General features: G+C 45.8%; 1 long non-coding RNA gene across 1 annotated transcript in view; it reads right to left on the reverse strand.

Moving 5' to 3' along the window:
- Positions 1 to 19,208: 19,208 nt before the first annotated feature.
- The window catches only part of LOC147710263 (uncharacterized), a 44,935-nt gene continuing 42,663 nt past the window's right edge, over positions 19,209 to 21,480 (reverse strand). The window contains exons 3-4 of the long non-coding RNA XR_015295614.1: positions 20,632 to 20,762; positions 19,209 to 20,526 (exon numbers count right to left, since the gene is read on the reverse strand). This is a non-coding gene — a long non-coding RNA (uncharacterized LOC147710263). The remainder of the gene's footprint in view (positions 20,527 to 20,631; positions 20,763 to 21,480) is intronic.

Below are 21,480 nucleotides of genomic sequence, written 5' to 3' on the forward strand. Positions count from 1 at the left end.
AGTGAGCTAAATAATAATTATGGATTCAATGCAGATCTGTAACTTTGGGTGCGTGTCTGAAACGTCAGCACTCCGTCCATCATCTCATTGTGTTTGCTTTGTTCACCCTGTCAGACACAACATGTTTGCAGCAGCAGGCAAGGGTAGTTTTGCGGGTCTTAGAAAGAGCCCTTGCCACCGCGGAATATGGTTGCTTGTTGAAGTATGTGGCTGCCGGGGGCACATATCTCTGAAGTGGCCTGCGAGGGATCTGGGTTCTTGCAGGCATTGTTCAGCAGGTCCTAAGGGGCGCACTTAGCTCCTCTCCAGTTGTTTTAAGGAAGGACAACTTTTGGCATATGCCTCAGATTGGTGTTTGGCCTGATGAGGAAAGGAATGGACAATCTGGTTTGCAAAGGGCCAATATGTTTTCCCAGTCTCGCAGCTTCAGGGCTGTTGGAGACTAGTTTCATGCAAAAATGTAAAGACAAAAAAAACGAAAAGACATATTTTATGTGAATTCTTATTTAAAAAAGGTTGTTCAGTTGTACATATTGTTTTATTGTGTGCGTATATATATATATAATGCTTACAACTCTTTTTCGTTATAACTTTTTAACATGCTGCACAGCAGCCACACTGCTCTACAACATAGCTTAAAGACATTGGCTAAGCCTATAACTGTGGTGGCTAAACATTTATAAGGTCCCAAAGGTGAGACCTATTGGCTAAGCCAGTGCTTGTTGAGGGTTGCTGGAAGTTTGAGTCCAGTCAAACCTTGGTAGGTACTTGGAAAGGTATCCTTTGACCTATAGGGCAGACTCAATAGTTTGGGTATACAGGAGAACGGGAGCTGGGAGGGCAAAGCTTCTAAATATGCCATGGCAACAAAAGCAGAGAAAATCTCTACTCCCTTTAACCCCTTGTATGCTTGTGACGTAACCGCTCCGTCACAAGCCACGGGTGAGCTGTGCTTGTGACGGAACGGTTCCGTCACGGCCCGCTCGGCGCGCCTGCGCAGCGCTGATTTCGCGCCTGCGCGGCGCATTCCATTATGCGGGTCGCGTTCGTGATGGAACCGTTCCGTCACAAGCACAGCTCACCCGCGAGCCGTGACGGAGCGGTAGCGTCACAAGCACGTGACCACCGCGTGGCCGCCCTACCCCCTTAGCGCTGTGGCTGAATAGCCGCCGCAGCGAAGGGGTTCATTTCCAGTGTGTTTTAGAAACCAGTTCCTAGTTTTGCTATTGAATGGGTTTAATAAATCATGAAAGGTCGTAATGGTGTGATAGGATATATGTGTCTCGATAATTCCATTTATTATTCTTCCTGACGTCTTCATCTGTTTCTGGCCATGGCGCTAGCCGCAAGTGCAATCTTAACCACATTCGTGCTCATGACACGCTCAGCTTGTCATGAGGCGCGGTGGCCGTGTGCTCACGACGAGCTGAGCTCGTCATAACGGCCACAACGCTCGCATGCTAGGATAATTCCCCTGCTGTGCTGAGCGTTCTAAGAAACGGGTGTGGCCGTGACGAGCCCAGCTCGTCATGAGCACAGCGCCACCGTGCTGCATGACGAGCTGAGCTCGTCCCGAGCACCTGGGCGCTGTGCTCGCCCCCCAGCACCTCGGGGGAATTGCCCCTGCTGCGAAGGGGGTAAGAAGAGGTAAGTAAGGTTGGATAGGCTGGGATCCCCCCCAAACCTTATGTACACCCCATACCTGCAGCTGTATGTGGGGTTGACTGGCCAGCACAGTGGGCTAGTTCAATGCAGTTAATCTTCCCCACACCTCAAAATTAGATGTGCATGACTCTCCTACTACAAGCAAGATTCTGATTTAAAGTTTTTACTGTCTGAGCTTTACGGGTCTCAAACCTATCGAAAGTGCACATTGGGTGTAGGGCCAAATCGCTGAGAGTAATCATTGTCCATCCCAGGGTTTTAAATGTAGGCTCCTCCTGGTGGTGGCCTAACAACTGACCGGTGCACAATAGGGGAGCAGTGGAATAGGAGACCAAACATTTGAATAGGTTTATGCGGATGGTCCGTTCACATCCAAAGAGGTCTTCTTGGAGATGGGTGGCGCGGTGCTTGGGTTTCACCGTTACTTGGGTATTCCCGGAGTAAGCACCAGGGAAGGATTGCCCTTTCTGCTCAGACAACCCTTCCCTGTGCATTATAGGTTGTGCAGGTTGAAGAACTGCCCACTGCCAAGGCTGGGCTGCCCTGTGCTCACCTGTGCACAGAGGTGGACTGCACTTTTTGGTGGGACCTTGAAGGGCAGTAGCACCCCATTCTTGGTTAGCTGAGGAACGGGAGACAGCGTTTACAATGCTGGCCATACCACGCGGGTAGATAACAACGCAGACATTATTACATCGTCCGTGTTACCACGCATGGCATTATATTGCAAGTCCGCTAGGTGGCGTGCAACACCAGGGAATGTGTTGGATTTTAAATCCAACACCTTCCATGCTGTTGCGCTAACTGGAGTACGAATAGTAATTTACACTATTCCTAAGTCCAGCGCGCCATCTAGCGCAAGTCGTTGAAACGACTTGCGATGTAATGCCGTGGCAACAACGAGGACGATGTAACGACCATGTTGTTACCTACCGCGTGGTAACACCACGCGTTGTAACATGTCATATTCCTGAGGAACATATCCTGGCAGTCTGGACTGAGAGATGTACATTCTTGTGGGTTGCTGCACTCCGTATTACAATTCCCTGAGACCTGGCAAAAGCGCACCCACTGGGGTAGTTTTTTTTTTTTTTTAAACCTAGCCTTACCTGACCACTCCCCTTGTGAATAGACCCTCACAGTGATCACTTCTAGATCCCAGATCTTGGTTCTGATGGACGCTTCAGGCCACCTTCTGAGAGTTTTGGATTCCGCGTTCACGCAAGGTTCCTCAAAGTTTGACATGGGGATCCCATGATTGATAGGTCCTATGGAAGAGGGCACCTGGGCACAAGGCTGGCTTTGACACATGCCACGTTACGTCAACAGCGACTACGCCTTTTGTGAATCAAATGGCAAATGTCTGCAGGATCTCACCCATGCAACTGTCCCCCTACTTCTGCTTGAACTCTATATGGGCTTGTGCGGTGCCTGTTGTATATTCTTCAGATAGGAAGGTTTCCACCATAGTTTGGACATAATCACACTTTCATTATAAGTGCTTCCCTATTGATACATTTTTAAATCTCTGACTCAGCTGCTTTTTTTGTAATAAACCATACAAAAATCAACTTTATTTTTGTTGCATTGAAGGGTTTTTTCTATTTTGCTCTTAATTGTAACACAGAATGTCCCTTTTCGCACTTGCGTTTAAGCGAACATGGAGTTTTGCATTCTTTAAACACATTTTGTCAGTTCTGTTTTCATTTACCAAGTATTTCTTTGAACAAGAAATGTCCCAGTGCTTACTTTAAGCTGGAGGTTGCTCCTGTGGGCTACAGGCCCTCATTGATGCTGACCGGCACTTGTTTTTCTACTTCAGACATTTACAGAAAGAAAGATAGAAAAGAAAAAAAAAGAAAAGACGGAGGAAGATACAGACAGAAAACAAAGGGAGAAAACAAGAATCTCCAAGAGGAAGATAAATGGGCAGAAAGTGTCTAGTGGAGGATTAAAGAGGCATGAGGTGGAATCAAGAGTACGCAGCCTTTGTATTGAGTGTACGAACAATTAATTGAACCTACCACAGGCTTCTGAGCAGAGCTTTGGGCGCCAACACTCATTCTTTTACAATTAGGCACTGGTCTCACCTGTGCAAAAGCTATTGGCTTTGCGATGTATTTTAGCCATGTTGTACTGCTCCGTGGCTGTGCAGCTTGGCTAAAAGTAAAGTTAGAAAACAATCATTATGAGGCAACCAGCGCTGACCGCTTGTAGCGAGTTGTTTATTTTCTTATGGCGGGTGGGGGTGGGCATGACAGACACTGGATGGAACGGTCAATATGAACAACAGAGGGTGGAAGGCAACAAGACGGGGAAAAAAAACCTATGACACGCCCAGCTCTGGCTGCAGCATATCGCTTTATTTGTTCTTATGGTGGAGGGGGGCAACATAGACAATGGGAGGATGGGAGGCAAAAAGCAACACGGACAACTGGAAGGTGGAGGTGGCAGTAAAGAAGCAACACAGGCCAGCGTAGGGCGGTTGGAGGGCAGGAGCAACATGGACAAGGGTGGAGGGTAGTAAGAAGCAACACGGACAAGGAAGGATGGTGGGAGGGTGGTAAGAACTAACACGGACATGGGTAGGGTGGTGTTAGGGCAAGAAGTAACACAGACAAGGGTGGACAGTGGGCGGGTAGTAAGAAGTAAAATGGAATAGGGTGAGCGGGGAGCAAAAATCAACATGGACAGCGGGTGGGGAGGAAGAAGCAACAGGGGATGGTGGAAGGGGAAGAAGCACTATGGACAACGGGTTGGGGAGTGAGGGGAAGAAGCAACAGGAGATGGTGAAGGGGGAGAAGCTACGAGTGGAGGAAGAAACTACAGGGGATGGTGGGAGGGGATGAAGTGACCATGATGGGAAGAATAAAGAAAATAGCATCTGATTCGCATGAGCAGTGGATGGACAGCGGAAGGAGACTATCAAACTAAATCAATCAGTACTTAGACAATGCTTCAAATAAAGAACAAGAAGTGACATTGGCAAATGCTGGCCCTTTAGGAGGCAGCAAATACGAGTCAGAATGAAGACAGTGAATGGTAAGCAATGGGCAGGCTCCAAACCCCTAAGAAAAAACAATATGACTCAGTGACCGCGCATGCGCAGTCACCAAACGAGACCTGAACAATACATACCAGCCTTTTCTCTTGAGTTTTAGGAGTCAAAGTAGTCTAAGGTGAATCACCTGACCATTCAGATGACCTTCCCTCATGTTACAGTGGGTTTTAGGGTCTGAAAAGCTTAGAGGTGTAGGACAGCTAATACCACCCCTCACATGTAGCAACAGCTTCATACAGTGGTCTTCAAGCTTTGTCAGAGCTTGGGAACAAAATGTTGGGCCCATTTCAACTTCAGACCTTTACTTCTCCAATAAAAGTGATCCTTTGAAGGCAGTGAAAATGTATCCTCAAACTTCACTGATGCAGCCTATAAAGAAGGTCTCCTCGCAGAGAACAGGTTCCGCAGTGTGGGCGGCAGCGGGGTGAGTGTCCGGCACCCAGAGCTCGAGGACAGAGCCTGCGGCAGGATGGCGCTGCTCTCTTTAACCTGCAGACTGCTCTAACAGAGACGCGAAGGTGCATTTATGGGATGTGCTATAGGCTGAGATGTAGGGCAGGCGGTGGGCGTCGGAGGTGTTGTTGATGGTGGTGGAGTGAAATGTGGTATTGGTGTAGTGGGTAATGTAAGATCTACAAGCTATTGAAGGGGTTGAATACGTGTTGGACAGTGTAGAATGGTGAGATACTTAGACGGTGTAGATTGGCTGCGTGGGGTGAATGAACGAGGGTGAAGATGGGATGCGCTGCGACTCGCTTCTGTTGCTACAAGGGACACAAACTGCCTGACGGGCGGGAGAAATCTATATGTGCTTTGGGTGTAGGTTGTGATGTATGGTGTAGGTAAGGTAGCTTAGCGTATATCACAGTGTAAATGTGGTGTAAGATGTTTAGGTGCATGTGTTTGGATCCAGTGTGTGTAGTGATGAGTGGGATTGTTGATGTGGCGCACAGGTGTTGGTGTAGGCAGTAAAAAGTGTAGGGCATGTTTTATATTCTGCTCTCCATGTTTTTATAGCGCGGTAATCACCCACGAGGGTATCCAGGCGCTCTGTAGCCTGTGCATTGGTCAGCTCTGGAGCGCTTGATTGAAGAGCCACATCTTCAGCTTCTTGCTAAAGTCAAAAAAAGAAGAGGGGGCTTTGATGGGTTGTGGGAGAATGTTCTTGGCTTTTTGGTCAGGTATGACCAGGCACGACCCCCTACTTTGCATCTATGTATGCATCGGGTCTGAGAGATCGACAGATCGGAGGTGTGTGGAAAGTTGGTGAAAGTGGATATGACTGTTCAGCTAGGCAGGGCTAGTGTTGCAGAGTTTTGTAGGTGTGGGTGAGGAGTTTGAAGTGCGTGTGCTTCTGTGTCAGAATGCCGAAAGTTGTGGTGTGATGTGAGCTTGGCTTGTCAAGTCAAGGACTTCGATGGTTTGCAGTCATCTTCTGAGCTGGCTGGTTATCCCTGCATACTGGGTGTTCCCGTAGTCTAGTCTGTGGGTGATGGGGGCTTGCATGATTGTTTTCCTGGCATTGTTTGATTGCCATAACGTAGGGCCTTGAATCTTAAGGTGGTGGAGATGGTACTGCTAAAGCATGTTGGTGAAAATGTGTGTGTGCACACACTGGCCAGACCCTCCCCACATATCAGCCTTGTTGCTCCTATAAATAAATAAACAAATAAACGTTCCCCTGGCCAAGCTTCCAGCAGTGTGCACAGGGCCCATCAAAGCATGGATCTCTTGATGGGGCATGACGAGTTAGACGTCCTGTAACTTCTTGCCCAGCTAGCATCGGTGCAGTAGTGTACCTTTGAGCCACCTAAAGTAGATGTTTGTAGAACCTGAAGGTCACAGGGTTGAATCCAAGGGCGTCCACTCTCGACTGCTTTGAGAATATGAGCTGCCTGGAGCTGGGTGACAGGAGCACCTGTTAATGGCATCTGGGGCAGTTCACTGTGTACAACGTGCTGTTCGGTCATAGCCATTGAGTCATATTCCCTTGTAAGATACTTCAGTGGGTCAGTCCCCTGTAGCTGACTTTCGTATGCAGCCCTTTAGTTATATCTTCGAAGCCGTTCACTCGCCTGAGGTCGTGAACTAACTACGAAAACAAAAGTTGATCCTTATAACGCTTAGCAGCTGCAACTTTGTGTCCGTAAACACTTTAGAAACACTACTGCTATTTCAGAAGAATCTCCGTTTAAAAATTCAAGAAAAGCGCCAGAAATTACATCATTTAAAATGTAATTTGACTTGAACGTTATCATGTGCTCTTGATTTTTTTTTAAATGTAACCCACATGGCATAAAAACGCTTTAGAAACTGTGTTGAGCACAAGAGTGAAATATTCACCGGATGTGGAGGGAGCTAATTTACTTCAGTCAGAAGCCGGAGTGAGAATGTTAGCTGTGGTTGTTGTTAGTGACAATGTTATGGTGGTTGTTAGTGAGTGTTATGTTGTGATGGTTGTTATTGACAGTGTTATGTTGTGGTGGTTGTTACTGACAGTGTTATGTTGTGGTGGTTGTTACTGACAGTGTTATGTTGTGATGGTTGTTAGTGGCAGTGTTATGTTGTGATGGTTGTTAGTGGCAGTGTTATGTTCTGGTGGTTGTTAAGTACAGTGTATGTTGTGGTGGTTGTTACTGACAGTGCTATGTTGTGGTGGTTGTTAGTGGCAGTGTGTCACGTTGTGATGGTTGTTACTGACAGTGTATGTTGTTACTGACAGTGCTATGTTTTGGTGGTTATTAGTGGCAGTGTTATGTTGTGGTGGTTGTTAGTGGCAGTGTGTTATGTTGTGATGGTTGTTACTGACAGTGTTATGTTGTGATGGTTGTTAGTGGCAGTGTTATGTTGTGATGGTTGTTAGTGGTAGTGTTATGTTGTGACGGTTATTAGTGACTAGGTTATGTTGTGGTGGTTGTTACTGACAGTTATGTTGTGGTGGTTGCTACTGACAGTGTATGTTGTGGTGGTTGTTACCGACAGTGTATGTTGTGGTGGTTGTTACCGACAGTGTATGTTGTGGTGGTTATTAACAACAGTGTATGTTGTGGTGGTTGTTACTGGCAGTGTTATGTTGTGATGGTTGTTAGTGACTGTGTGTTATGCTGTGATGGTTGTTACTGACAGTGGTATGTTGTGGTTGAGGCGTTTCATTTTGCGGACAGAGTTGCCCAATACCTTCTGCCCTGTGCTCCTGGGTCCGAGCAATCCTCCAGCCCCGCCATTCCCGCCATAGCCGCCGCTGCCAGGACATCGCAGCGCGGCCGCCGGGAGAGGGAACTACATCCCCAGCGGCTGGACGCCGCCACAGCCAATCAGTGTGCGCCCGGAGGCGCTGATAAGGACGGACTACCCTTACAGAAGCGGGAGGCGTTTCATTTTGCGGACAGAGTTGCCCAATACCTTCTGCCCTGTGCTCCTGGGTCCGAGCGATCCTCCAGCCCCGCCATAGCCGCCGCTGCCAGGACATCGCAGCGCGGCCGCCGGGAGAGGGAACTACATCCCCCAAGATCCCTAGCGGCTGGACGCCGCCACAGCCAATCAGTGTGCGCCCGGAGGCGCTGATAAGGAAGGACTACCCCCCGCAACGCGGGAGCGCGCGGGCCGCGCCGGGCGAAGCCCGGGCAAAGGGCGGGCCCTCAGAGGCCTTAGGAGGCCGGGACGGGCCACCCCCCTTGGCTCGCACTAAAGAGGAGGTAGATAGATTTATACTCTTATATTTTCTATACCCACCTATTGACCTTACCAACGGACCTGAACTTTATTGTATAAATACTCAGACTGTGTTATTACGCCGTATTCCCTATATACAGCTGTCATAACTAAATTACAACATGACTCAGAAAGGGGTCACCAAAATAGCTACCTCACAGAGGGGATCTTGCAAAGGGACACTAGACTATCACTTTAATAGGACAACAGTCCTTACTCCTGATGAAACAGAAGAAAATGATTCTCGCCAGTCCATAGTTAGCACACCCATCACACCCAGCATACCATCTTCTTCACAAACAGCCGGTACTGCGCAATGCCTCGCACTGTGGGAGGAATTAAATAATCTGTGTAAATCCAGGTACGTCCCATTGGAACCGTTAAACGAACAAAACAGAGTTCCATCCTGCACCATAATTAGTGGCTGTACATTACCTATTAATGACTGCCCGCAGGAATCCCCCCTCTCACCTAAAAAAGTTAACACCCAAAGCACAGTACTCCCACAGATCTCTTGTGTCAAAAGGAAGCGCGATGGGGTTAAACAAAATGGGAACTACCCAAAGCTACAAAAACTGTGCCTAAGCCCCTCTTCATCTTCATTGTCTTCTAATAATTCCCCCTTAACCATAGAAACAGCAGCAAAGTTTGACCAGACAGTGCCTCCTTCTCAGCTGGCTTTACTGTCCCAGATTGAACTACTGGTCAAATCCCTCTTATCACCTTTGTTGGAAAAAATTAACACTCTAGGGGATAGGCTGACGGGAATAGAAGAAATGATTAAGGATACCTTCCCACCCACCAAAATTATCAAAACATCCAACCGCTCTCAGCCATCAGCTGCCTTTAAAGAGACCAAGTCACCTACAATAAGCAAAAGTGCTCAAATTCAGTTGCTACCCCTGATACAATAGTGACAAAAGCTCCAAAGGTCGCTTCCAAACACAAATCAACGCAGCATAACCTTGCTAGAACAGAGACTACAAAGGTACCCATATACACCTACCCCCGGAGGCTGCCCCATTTGTGTCTGTCCTGGCGGGAGTACCAGCACTCCCATATGGTAAACCCGAAAGACAGCAAGATTTACTCAACAAGGTTACGTTCTGGCTAGCAAATAATAGACCCCTGCCACCCGACCTTGATGGACGAATATTGAGTGCTAGAAGGGTGGGCTGGTTAGGCTCCTTCCCAAAAGACATTCCCGGTGATCTAGTGTTAGTAAAATTTAGGAACAGACACGTTGTCCCGTATTTACAAACTTGCCAGCCTCAAGAAGGAGACGGCCCTATATCCACCTGGGACTTACATGACTTTTACCCTAGTGCGCAATACATCTCCCCTTCAAGATCAAAGGCAAGGTACAACCATCTGATGGGTAGAAGCTCCTGTGTATAGAATGGTAGTAGCCCTTCCGCTTTCAACAGGCCGGAACCACTGTACAATAGTTATAAGCGTGGAAAGCGCTATTAATTTGCTTATATTATGGGACAATTTCTTCTTTTTTTTGTAACAATAGAACTATGAATGCTAATCTTTTGAAATACGTGTAATTACCAAGGCATTTACCCACACAGGCTGGGTGTATGTTTTTTTTAACTTACAGATATTGTGCTAATGTATGTATGTTTTTATGATTGTTTTTAACTGTACGCTTTTATGATTTTTAAACCAAAATCGAATAAAGCAAAATGAAATGAAATAGTGGCAGTGCTATGTTGCGGTGGTTGTTACTGACAGTGTAGGTTGTGGTGGTTGTTACTGACGGTGCTATGTTGTGGTGGTTGTTAGTGGCAGTGTGTCATGTTGTGATGGTTGATAGTGACATGCACACTCCAGTGCTATTTAGCGGTGGTTGTTACTGACAGTGGTATGTTGTGGTGGTTGTTAGTGGCAGTGTTATGTTGTGGTGGTTGTTAGTGGCAGTGTTATGTTGTGGTGGTTGTTAGTGGCAGTGTTATGTTGTGGTGGTTAAGTACAGTGTATGTTGTGGTGGTTGTTGCTGAGTGTTCTGTGTTGTGGTGGTTGTTAGTGGCAGTGTGTCATGTTGTGAGGGTTGATAGTGACATGCACACTCCACATTGTACTGTGCCCAGGAGTGGCTCTGAAAGGGCGGGTGCGAGGGCTGAGAATGAAAGCAGAGCCTGCAGCCGTTCAATCTTCCTCCATCTATGAGCGCGTTCAGTCATCTTGAACGTATGAGGGTGGGCGCCGCGCGCGTCACTCATTGATCGGGCTCGGCTGCTGCCCACTCATCGCTGCCCTCCAGTTCATCTTGTGTTGGCGGGAAGCACTGGCTCTTTTCATTACTAAACATTAAGTCTGTCCTGTAAGGCTGCTGAGTGCCTCATTAGCGGCCAAGTGACATCATGGGCACAAGATCTACGCGTAATGGAGCCCTGTAAATAAATGGCAAAGTTGAGTGGAAAGGAGACATTTGTAAACATCTGTCAATAAGCAGGCCAGTGCACATAAGACCACATGGTTCTTTATTGAGGCAACTCTGAAAAGCAAAAGTGCAAAGCAGAAGTGCTGCTTGTGTCCTCGCCTGGCATGGCAGACCAACACACTGGTGGGCACATGGATTCAGACGTACAAAATCGCAAACATAGTTCAAACTTCATCCTCGTATTAAAAACAAACCAAGGGTCAGATATCATGGATTGCAAAGCTTTGTCCATTGCCGTTGAAGCAACAGTGTTGGCTGGGGCAGTTATCCTTGGCACCAAAGCATTGTCTAGAGTAGTTGTCCTCCATGTCGAAGCATTCTTCGATGCAGTTGTCCTTGGCGCCGAAGCAATCGTCCATGCAGTTCTCGGCGCCAAAGTTTTATCCAATGCAGCTCTGTTATCTGGTCCGCAGTTTGCATTCATTGGTCAATGAGTTGATATAGAGTGAAACCCACCGACAGCAATGAATGTGGATTGCAGCCGCTAACTCTGCAAGGTGTGTGGCCACCAGAGTAACCTTGTACCGCCGTTCTATGCCGCTGACCGATGAATATTCTGACCCGGTGATGGCTTTACGCAGTTCTTGGCTCAAACAATGGAGACAATTCACAAGAAATGTAAGCAGAAGAAAATAGTTATCCTTTAGTAAGAACTGTTTCAGGCACACTTACAAGCGTTTGGCAATGGCCCCAGGACATTGGAAATAGGAATATTCATATGCCCTTAGTACAGGTGGAAAGGCTTGTGACCTTTCAGCAGTTTAGGGAGTTGGCTGTTTTGGTGCGGATTCACAAAAACATACAATGCTATGCAAAAGAGAACTACAGTACTACTTCATAGAGTCATAAATGTTTTGGGACTGTTCCCCTATATGTTCACCAATCAGTCTTCTTAGTTGGGCCAAACCACTTTATTCCCATATGCAGCCATCCTATATACACCAAATTCAAATGTTCTGTTGCAATATTGGGGTCATATGGGGTGATTGCCATGCGCGGCTTGCCAAAGCACCTCTTCCTGACACAATCTGAAGTTTGCAAACACAATGTTGTGGGAGCCCTTCTTTACAACGTGGGGCTCTCAGAATAAAACATGTGAACCTTGCTCCACAGCCACAAAGACAAGTGTATACTTGGACTTGCCAACCTCTCTTTTAGGGAGAAAAACATAAACTGTCCAATTTTCCTTGCCTTGTCTCTTTTAATACATTCTAATTAAGACTAGAACCAAAGTACTCCTTTTATGGGAATTTCTAATGCTTTTTAGAATAGGGGTGGAAAATCGATTTTACTGCAGCAGAGATGGGTAGTTTAAGGTCATCAGATTGGAACATGCCCTAGTCCTATTTTATGTGTTTTATTGACTGATAACCCTGGGATATAACTGCAGGTCCCTTTCAGGTGAATGTCTGAAGCTATTTAAATCTGTGTTCAAACCAGCAGGAAATATAGGGTCAGAGACGAAAAGCGTGCAAGAATATAGATTTATGGTTCGTAAATATTTTGATAAACATAAATTATATTTTTCATCTATCTCGTCTATGTGCACAATACGGAATGCTGACGTTATAATAGTATCTGTAATTATTTGACAAGTCAATTTTTATTGTCCTGTAGAAAATAACCATTTTCTTTTACACTCACAACATAAGCGGGCTCGGAAGACTTGATTTTAGTGGGTGACGACTGACCTTTTTTCTACATTTTATTACTTACGTTATTTTTTTTTAAACGATTGCATTGAAATTGTATAGCATCGAATCAGCTATAATCATTCAGTGAATAGTGAATAGTGATCAAGTATTCAGTTTTGGGAAATGCACCAATATGAGATAATATGAAAATAACTACAAGGCAGTCTAAAAATGTAAATTTAAAATACTCTTTTTGAAGTACTTTATCTTATGAATGCTTTTCCCCATCCAAATGTAAACTGATTAGAATCAGTCTGAGGGTCAGTGTACAAGGCTTGTGTTACTTTTAGGGCCAAAGTTGTGAAGTAACAGAGTAATATATTTTGGCTCCAGGCTAAACTTAGGGTCAGGCATATGGTTCAGGACATGAGGGCAACTTTAGGCTTGGGTTTAACGTTATTAAATTCATTTGCTTTTTGAAATTGTTTATTTTGTTTTAGCATTTTGGGACTATATTTTTAGAATAATAGTGATATCTAGTGATGTTGTAGGTATTTACATTTCGGAAATTGTTTTCTTCTTAACTATTAATGTTTAGATGTTAAAACCTACAACTAATTCAAGGATATTTAAATATACCAATCTATGTCATATATTCACAACAAAATCTACCTCTATGGAATTTGCATCTTTAGCTTTTTGAGGTTTGGAAAGGATTACACTGCTTCATCACATAAAGTCTCATGCCCATTTTCAGGCAATGGTCTAAGAGGCTGCTGCATGGAAAACGCACCTCTCTTATATAAAGGTACGTAATTAACACGATCAATAGAAGATAATTTATTACCAATATATGGACTACATCTGATATACTATCTTGAACTAAAACCCTTCTGTTTCTAGGATGGTAACCATAGCTGTTTATCGTAGGCCATAGTAGGGCTTGTCAATGGCTTCCATGAAGTAAGATTTCAACTCAAATTCTGCATATTTTTTCAAAGATAAAAGCGGATAATGAAAAAGGGATTATAAATGTAACCTCTGCATGCTTGCACCTTCTGTCAGGCGGACAGTCCATTACATACACAAGGCTCCTTGGTACAGGATCTCAGCCTTCAAAAACTCTTTTCTATATACATTCCTGCGCATCCTTTTCCTGAGAGCCGGCTCTTCTGATTGGCTGACAGAGAGCCTTGGACACTTGCCTCGTCAGGCAGCAGGTGTTCAAGTATACAAATAGATAGGTATGTTTTCATTTCTAATTTGCCATTCAGGGTGTATTCTCATTTCTCAGACATTTAAATGCCAGAAATGCACCTTTATTGATTCTAAAACATCTTGTATAGCCAGCAGTTCATGACACCGCTATACAGCGTTTATGTTTTTGTCTGTGATGTCAACGTGATTTTGTAATAGCTTTTTATTGTTATCTATGGTTGGTGTTGAGCGGCCTTGTTTATGATGTGGCTTTATGATTTGGGACAATAGGCTTCTCTTACCTCGCTATATGTTTACCTTGGATTGTTTGCGTACATGAGTGACAATCTGCTTCGACTGGCGCTGAAACGACATTCTGCACAGCGTCTATGGCTACTGAATAGGTGTCCTCTGTGGTCAGGGCTGGGAGAGCCACGTCCCCGGTAGCGACACTGCGAACATTACAAATCGGTGGAATTTATTAAATTCCAATTGATTCCGGCGTGCCCTGATCACCAGTTGATATTCTCAACAATCAAAAGATATGCCATCGTTAACATTCCAAGGCCTTGGAATTACCCAAGTGCAGTATTACCAAGAGGTTTTTGCATGTATGACATTGACGCGTGGAAATTTGTTATTTTCAAGGGCTGAAGTATTTGAAAGGGGAGCTCTTCCTGTGACTGATAATCAGCGTGAACCATTCTTTCCAGGCGAGTGCCCCCCAAATTATTTGCTCCTGCCCTAGCTTAGCACAATGTGATCCTGCACTTAATGGAATGTGGAAAATGCTATTCAGAATGTCAATGTGCGCTCAAACAAATGTGCCTATGTAACCCACGACTACCTCTTAACGTACATCTTATGTACCGATCCTGTAGCCAATAGTATCCCAGGACTGCCCTCGCTCATGAATGGATCAATGCGATGTAAGGCACTGTAACATGTATATATGGTCAATAGAAGCAATAAAAAAAGAAAAAACTGTGACACTGCTCCATACCACTTTGCTTCGCTCCAGACCTCTATTTCTGCTGCACGGCATGAGCACCGCGCCTTTATCTTTTTCACCTTGTATACTAGTCCGAGTAAGTGGACAATACCTATTATGCAAGGAACTATATTTATTAGGTGAATAACGTTGTTTTTCCAAAATGTTCTTATTTTCGATGTCTTTCCATTGAGGTAGAAAGTTGAGTGGCACGCACAATGCAAACACATGTGACACAGGAAAATAAACCAGTCGCGTGAATCCGGAGTTCGATTAAAATCAGACTTTACCTTATCCAGAGAACACGGATGAATACAGAATATAATACTTCATCGTCATTTGAAACTAGCAACATCTTACTGTTTAACTTGTTGCCCGTCATTGGCTTATCACTCATTTTGGGGGTCATTCTAGACTGCGCCAAATCCCACCATGATTGGGCTTTCGTATCTGCCTTTCAGTTTGGACTTTTCCAACTCTTATCGACGCGGCCTTCCTGTTACCCCTTCTTGCATTGGGTTCTAATTTCAATTTGTATTACCCTCTTCAAACTCCTGTCTGGGTTGTCTTCACCCCCACCAGGTTTGGACTGTCTTGACCTGGTTACACACACCAAGACAATGACAACCTCCTTAAGACATAGGATGAGGAAGGGAAGGAGGCTGCTACCTTAGAAAGCTTTGACTTGCAGTACCATAAGTAAAGCTTCAAACCGAAGGAAAGATTCCAGCATGAAAAGAGTGAAGGGGTTTCCAAGGGGCTTCCCTTTCAGTGGAAATAATGGAAGTCTGATGTAGCCATGCTGTGTACCGTCCCACAGTACTTCTGGGATCTGGGCACCCCTTATCATTCTCGGATTCTTGTTGTGAGTCCTCAAAAAGATCTATTGACGTTGCTGTGTGTCATCGTGTTTCGTGATGGATGATATTGGATAGCGGGTCACCGTGTCCTGTTTACGGATCCCTGTGAAGCATTACCTGCATTAAGCAGGGCTCTACTGCTTATTCCGTTCTGCTCGGATACACGACTCTCTGACTTTAAAGAATGCCGACACCTTCTGCGATTGTGTTTTGATGTAATGTTGTATGCATGTAGGTATGATGCAGGTGTGGCTGGTACAGGTAACAACGGTGGGGCTGAGGCGGGAAGTCGACAGATGACGGGACAGGGAACATAAAATAAATAAATAAATCCACTTACCTTGCCCTCGCCGCATTGCCGACTGGTCGGTGCAGCCAGCGCAAGGTAAGTGGTTTTATTTATTTTACTTCCACCTATCCCACCGTCTGTCGACTTCCCGCCCTGCCCCACCACTCTTACCCGTACCGGCAGCGCCTGGTCTTATGTATTTAAATGTTTCTCTTTTTAATGTAGACTGCTGAGCGAATAGGGATGTGCTGTTGAGCCTGCAACGCTTGGAGAGCTGGATCCCCGAGAGCCTCGTTGCACGCCCACTGGTGCCAGGCTTGTGTCTAATATGCACTGTTGGTATATGTTGAAGTATGAAAGCACCTTGAGGTGCCACCACTCGCGAGCCATCAACTTTGGTTTGTTCGTGTAGCCTGCTTCCTACTACAAGTGCCAATATTTACATTTGCTTCATTCAGACTTCTGCTGCTCTGTGGCAGCAAGTGGCAGGCAGGGATGTGGCTCAGCAGCTGGTGCTCATGGACTTTAAGAACCAGTAGATGTGAAAGTGCGGTACCCATTCTGAAAGAATAGGTGCAGGAAAAAGGCAGGAAGCACCCCCCCACTCCTGCTCTCTGGCTGCTGCGGATGAGAAAAAACTAAAAGAAACAGGAAGAAGGAGCGCACTGATGACCTGTTGGGCTGGCGTTGTCTGAGTCTTGCTTTGGCGCTGTCTGAGTCCTGCTTTGGCGCTGTCTGAGTCCTGCTTTGGCGCTGTCTGAGTCTTGCTTTGGCGCTGTCTGAGTCTTGCTTTGGCGCTGTCTGAGTCTTGCTTTGGCGCTGTCTGATTCTTGCTTTGGCGCTGTCTGAGTCTTGCTTTGACGCTGTCTGAGCCTTGCTTTTGCGCTGTCTGAGTCTTGCTTTCCAGCTTGCAAGTTGTTTTTATTTCGGTCGTTTTTTGTGGTCCAGATTTAGAGGCAGGCAATGCGTTGGACTTGCACCTACAATCATCGGGGGTGGATAAGCACACATTGGTAGGTGCAAGGTGTGGAGTCGGAGAGGCTGTGCTTGCATGCATGTGTCTAGAGGCCGGAATGAGTTACTGGGGGTGGGTTGTCCTTTGGGAAAGCATCATGGAATTATTTTAGAGTATTAATGTGTTCCTGCAGCTTTTTATCTCCGTGACCATGTGTGAACCTTTGTCTGCTGAACACAGCTTCTATGGGCTTGTCTTCTCCATGCAGAAGGGTTGTTCTTTTCAGAGACAACACTTGTGTATACCTTAAAATGAAAGGCCTCACAGGGCATTGCTTTTACGCTTTCTGATTGGTTTTAAAGCGCTGTCTTTTTCCCAGAGCTGTAAAACCCTTTGAAATATATTTCTCAAGCATTTTCAAGGCAAAGTGGGACCCGATTGTTGCAGACCGTAGTGGCGGATCTTCAGCTTGGCCTTGGGGGGGGATGCACTTATCCATGAAAGACTGACACAGCCTGATGTGAGCTCTGTCTGCATGGCCTGCAAGAGAGCATTTACTGAGAGGAGGACGGTGTGCTCTGTGGGAACTCGACAATTGTTCAAGCAGGCTTTGTGTGTAGTAATGCACAGCATTACAAACATTTCTGCGGGGGGGGGGCAGGGGTTCACCTGCCTCGCTTGCATTACACCTGCACTGTCAGTGGAGACATCAATATATTTACCTGGATCTCGGTGAATGACATATGAAGAGTCTGAGTGTTTTAGATCAGGTATTGATGCCTGCCAGGTGAGTCTTTCAGAGGGCACCCCAGCACTTATGTACACTAAAGACTGACATCCGGGCATTCAATACTGAGCAGAGAGGTTCTCACCTAGGCATGGGGATGTGAATTGACCCCTTTAACTAGGTTGAAGAGAAAGACATCAAATAATACAGAAACTGCACCGTTATCACAGTTTGCACCCAGCACAAGCAATATATTGGAGCTGAAAACAGGGGGTGGGGGGCTGCAGGGCATGAATACGCCCAACAGGCTAAACACGCTCTGGGCAACACCATCGCCTCAACACAAGTGAGAACACAGCGAGGATTGGCTGTAGGTTGCATGACCAACCCATCCCTTGCCTCCTTTTGCCAAATGCACACATTGATGAAGTTAAATCACATCCAGAAGCTAGCCGTCACGAAGGTGTGAGGCACACGCAAAACAGGAACACGCAACAAACAAAGCGCCAGGCATCAGAAGCAGGTAATACACTCTAGACCAATAGGGCTCATTTTCTAGGATACAAGCATCCAGGCCATTGGGTCATGAGACCTCATTTCCAATTGGCCACCCTCTGCTTTGGGTCATGCAGGCTTTAAGTATGGAATTGAAAAACATTACATGATATACATTCAGCAGAACACGTCATAGATATATACATAGCATAGCATCTTATAGCATACACTTTAAACAGAGATGTTGATGCACCAGGTGCTTTAAGAAGTTTATCCACAGTAAACATGGAGAAAGAGAGGAAGAAATAATACACACTCGTGTCCTGGAAAGGAGTGTTCACAGCATGTGCTTCACACATACTATTAATGGACCCAAAAGTGCACATTATTCACGTTGGACAGTACTGGGTAGGCTCGTCCGGGTTACTCATGCTAAATATACCACATCGATGGCTGACCTCAAACACATGCAGTCCATACACCTTCGCCCTTCTTAGTCCCGCGATGCCTGCGATGCGCCTCAAGGTACAGTCAACGATCGATGGTTTCTACTTAATCCAAAACTCACCGACAGCGTTGAATGTTCACTGAAGCTATCGGGAAGCGACTGGACCTGGCTCGCATCTGAGCACAGAAGTGCTGAGGTCAGCAAAACCTGGAGCAGTGGAAGTCGAAAGCCTTAACAATATGAAACGCCTGCAGGATTCCCCAGGCCAGGAGTGTTTACTCAGACTGAAATTGGCAGGACTTTAACAAAACATGAGTCATACTTACAGAAGTCTCTTCAAGCGAGAAGTGCCGGATATGCTCCTTTGGAATAGTGGACTTACCGCTGGAGTGGATACTCAGTAGATTACTTTTGTTTCTTATCGTAGTTTCACATTCTTGTACTTTTCGTTCACGTTCCAATGATGGAGAAGGTTTAATGGTCATTTATTTCAACTGTACAATCTGTTACTTTGAGTGGTAGGTGAATTCCAGATTTGAACCCAATTTAAGGCCCTTCTCATTTCCCTAACTTTGATGTAAAGTGGCAGATGGAGAAGAGTAACAAGAAAGTCTGCATCGTCAGTTCAAGTGTACTGGCAAGGCGAGGGCATATAAGGATCTTGGAAGGTGATATGGCATGCATGTGGATGCCATATGGGCTTCCCGTGGCTGGTGAATTTATTCATTTCTTTTATTTGGGAGTTTTGTATCGCACTAAGTGTCAGAGTCTAAAGGATGAAATAGGTGTCTACAGCCATGTGGAGATGCAAGCTACAAGAATACAGGACAAGGGCACAGGGAGTTGTGTGTAGTCCTGTTATCTTTCATTATGTACTCCACCCCTAGTGGTGTGTAGGGCAAGCTGTACCTTGAGTAAACGGGTTTCAGATTGGCTAGTGACCGGTGTCAGTCAATCATATGGGTGTTGGGTAGTTTGCATTTGTGGGGATGTTTCCTTCTTATGAATCAAGCTCTGGTGTTGGTGAAGGAACACACCGCTGCTCACATTTTTAATTCCAGTCTTGCAACTCTTAAAGCCTCATCCACCCCCGATCACCCCAGGGACCCCAGGATTCCATCATGTCAAGCTTGACCTCTCCTCTTTCCACTAGCTCCACCTAAAACTCAAACTCCTCTGCAGTCAGTATACTGCTTCAACAAACCTCCATGGCTGAAGGTATCTGCCCAAACATGAAGAGGTCCTAGACATACCACACGTAGTGCTCTGAAGTAATCTTAAGGCGATATGCTCTAAATAAATAACCTATAAAGACATCCACTCTCAACCAAGTCTTCCCTTGCACTGTCCAGAACCTATGTACCCCTTTCTCTCACTCTTTACGGCCCAGAAAAAACCTATCCTACTCACGGGCTCTTAGCTCTCGATCACCAAAGTTCTTGGCTCTATACTGCCGTACTGTTGATTGGTTAATGGTTGCCTGTGCACCCTCCCTGAAGCTACGTGTGCACAATAGAAATATATCTATCTATAAATGAGTATGCTATGGGATGAACAGCTCACACCTTACACAGGAGAGCTTGGTTCTGAAACGTGCGTGTTGGGGCAGAGCAGTAATGCCTAGGATGGCTTTGGATTGGGGAGGTTGGTGGTTCTCCTCACCGTGCAGCACCGTCACTTAAATAAGTAACTTTGAGATATGTACTGTGGTTTTCTCCTGAGTGGCGCCAGAACACCTACATAGCATACCACTGTTCGGACTTTTCTGGCTTCGGATTGGGTAGGAGTCAGACAGGAAGTGACTGTTACTTAAGGTGGCCAATGAAACGATGGGTCCCAGAGTCGGCCGTCGCCAGAAAACCTACAACTGCGGTCGACTCTGCTGCAAGACGTAGGCAGGACGCCAACACGGTCTCTTTCATCGTGACTGCTGAGACCATCTCGGTAGCGCAGGCCGTCCAGCTGGAAGCGATCAGTGTCTGCCATTCCTGTAAGCAGTAATGTTAAATATGGCCGCCGCGTCCTCTCCGCACATGACCTGTGACTGCAAAATGAAGAGCAGAATAAAATTAAAGAAAACCTTGGGTGCGGAGAGAAACCCACTGAGATTGGGCCCATCCCTGAGCAGAGAACAAAGCTGAATACTCACTAGCACACTTCCCGCCTCAGAAGAATCGACAGGGCTTGGCCGTCTCTCCTAAACACCCCTCAGATGCCCTACAAATCTGCTCCAGATGTGTTGTGGCTTCGAAACACAGCGTTCCAACCGAACAGGGCGGGCTGAAATGAAAACAGGTTGAAGTGGTTATTACCAAACATGTACAAGGTTTTTTTTATACATGAAGAATTGCTATAATTAAAATATTTCTTGAACGCTCACTACATTTTTTTTTAGTTACAACTGCATAGTAACATTAGCTCTTTATTTTGCATAGATTGATGCCGGGGTGGTTGAGTCATGCTGTGCAGGCAGCCTTTCGTTGTAATTCATTCATGCTATGTTTGCCGTCACAGTCGAGGAGGTCGTACCTGTGACAGCCAATCGCAGTCTAGATTGGAAGGGTTCAAATGCCATGGAACAAAACACATGCAACAGTAAAGGATCAACTCGCCCACTTTGGGGGTTCAGCTCTTGGGGAGCTACGTGAAGGTTAAAAAATGAGAGTGCTTACACAGGACAAGACAAAGGGCATCAACAGATAGGACTTGTTGAATAAAAACATGGCTGCCACAGATTGTAATAAGTACATTATCTAATTAGTACATTAGAATAGCAATAAACAGTCACCCTAGTAACAATACATTCAAAGTAGTTTCTAGTTAGTCGCCTTTCTATAGATATGGGCTTGGCCATGCCTTTTAAAAACGTACAACAGCGTAGGGCAAGACCAATCAAACCACCAGAGGGCGCTACCACAGCCCACAGGCTTTACCATCACATTCTGCTCCTATATTACCCCATGTCACAAGTTAGTGTTACCTCATGATGCAGAGTACG

The sequence above is a fragment of the Lissotriton vulgaris genome, chromosome 5 (assembly GCF_964263255.1).
Source record: "Lissotriton vulgaris chromosome 5, aLisVul1.2, whole genome shotgun sequence".
Lineage (NCBI taxonomy): Eukaryota > Metazoa > Chordata > Amphibia > Caudata > Salamandridae > Lissotriton > Lissotriton vulgaris.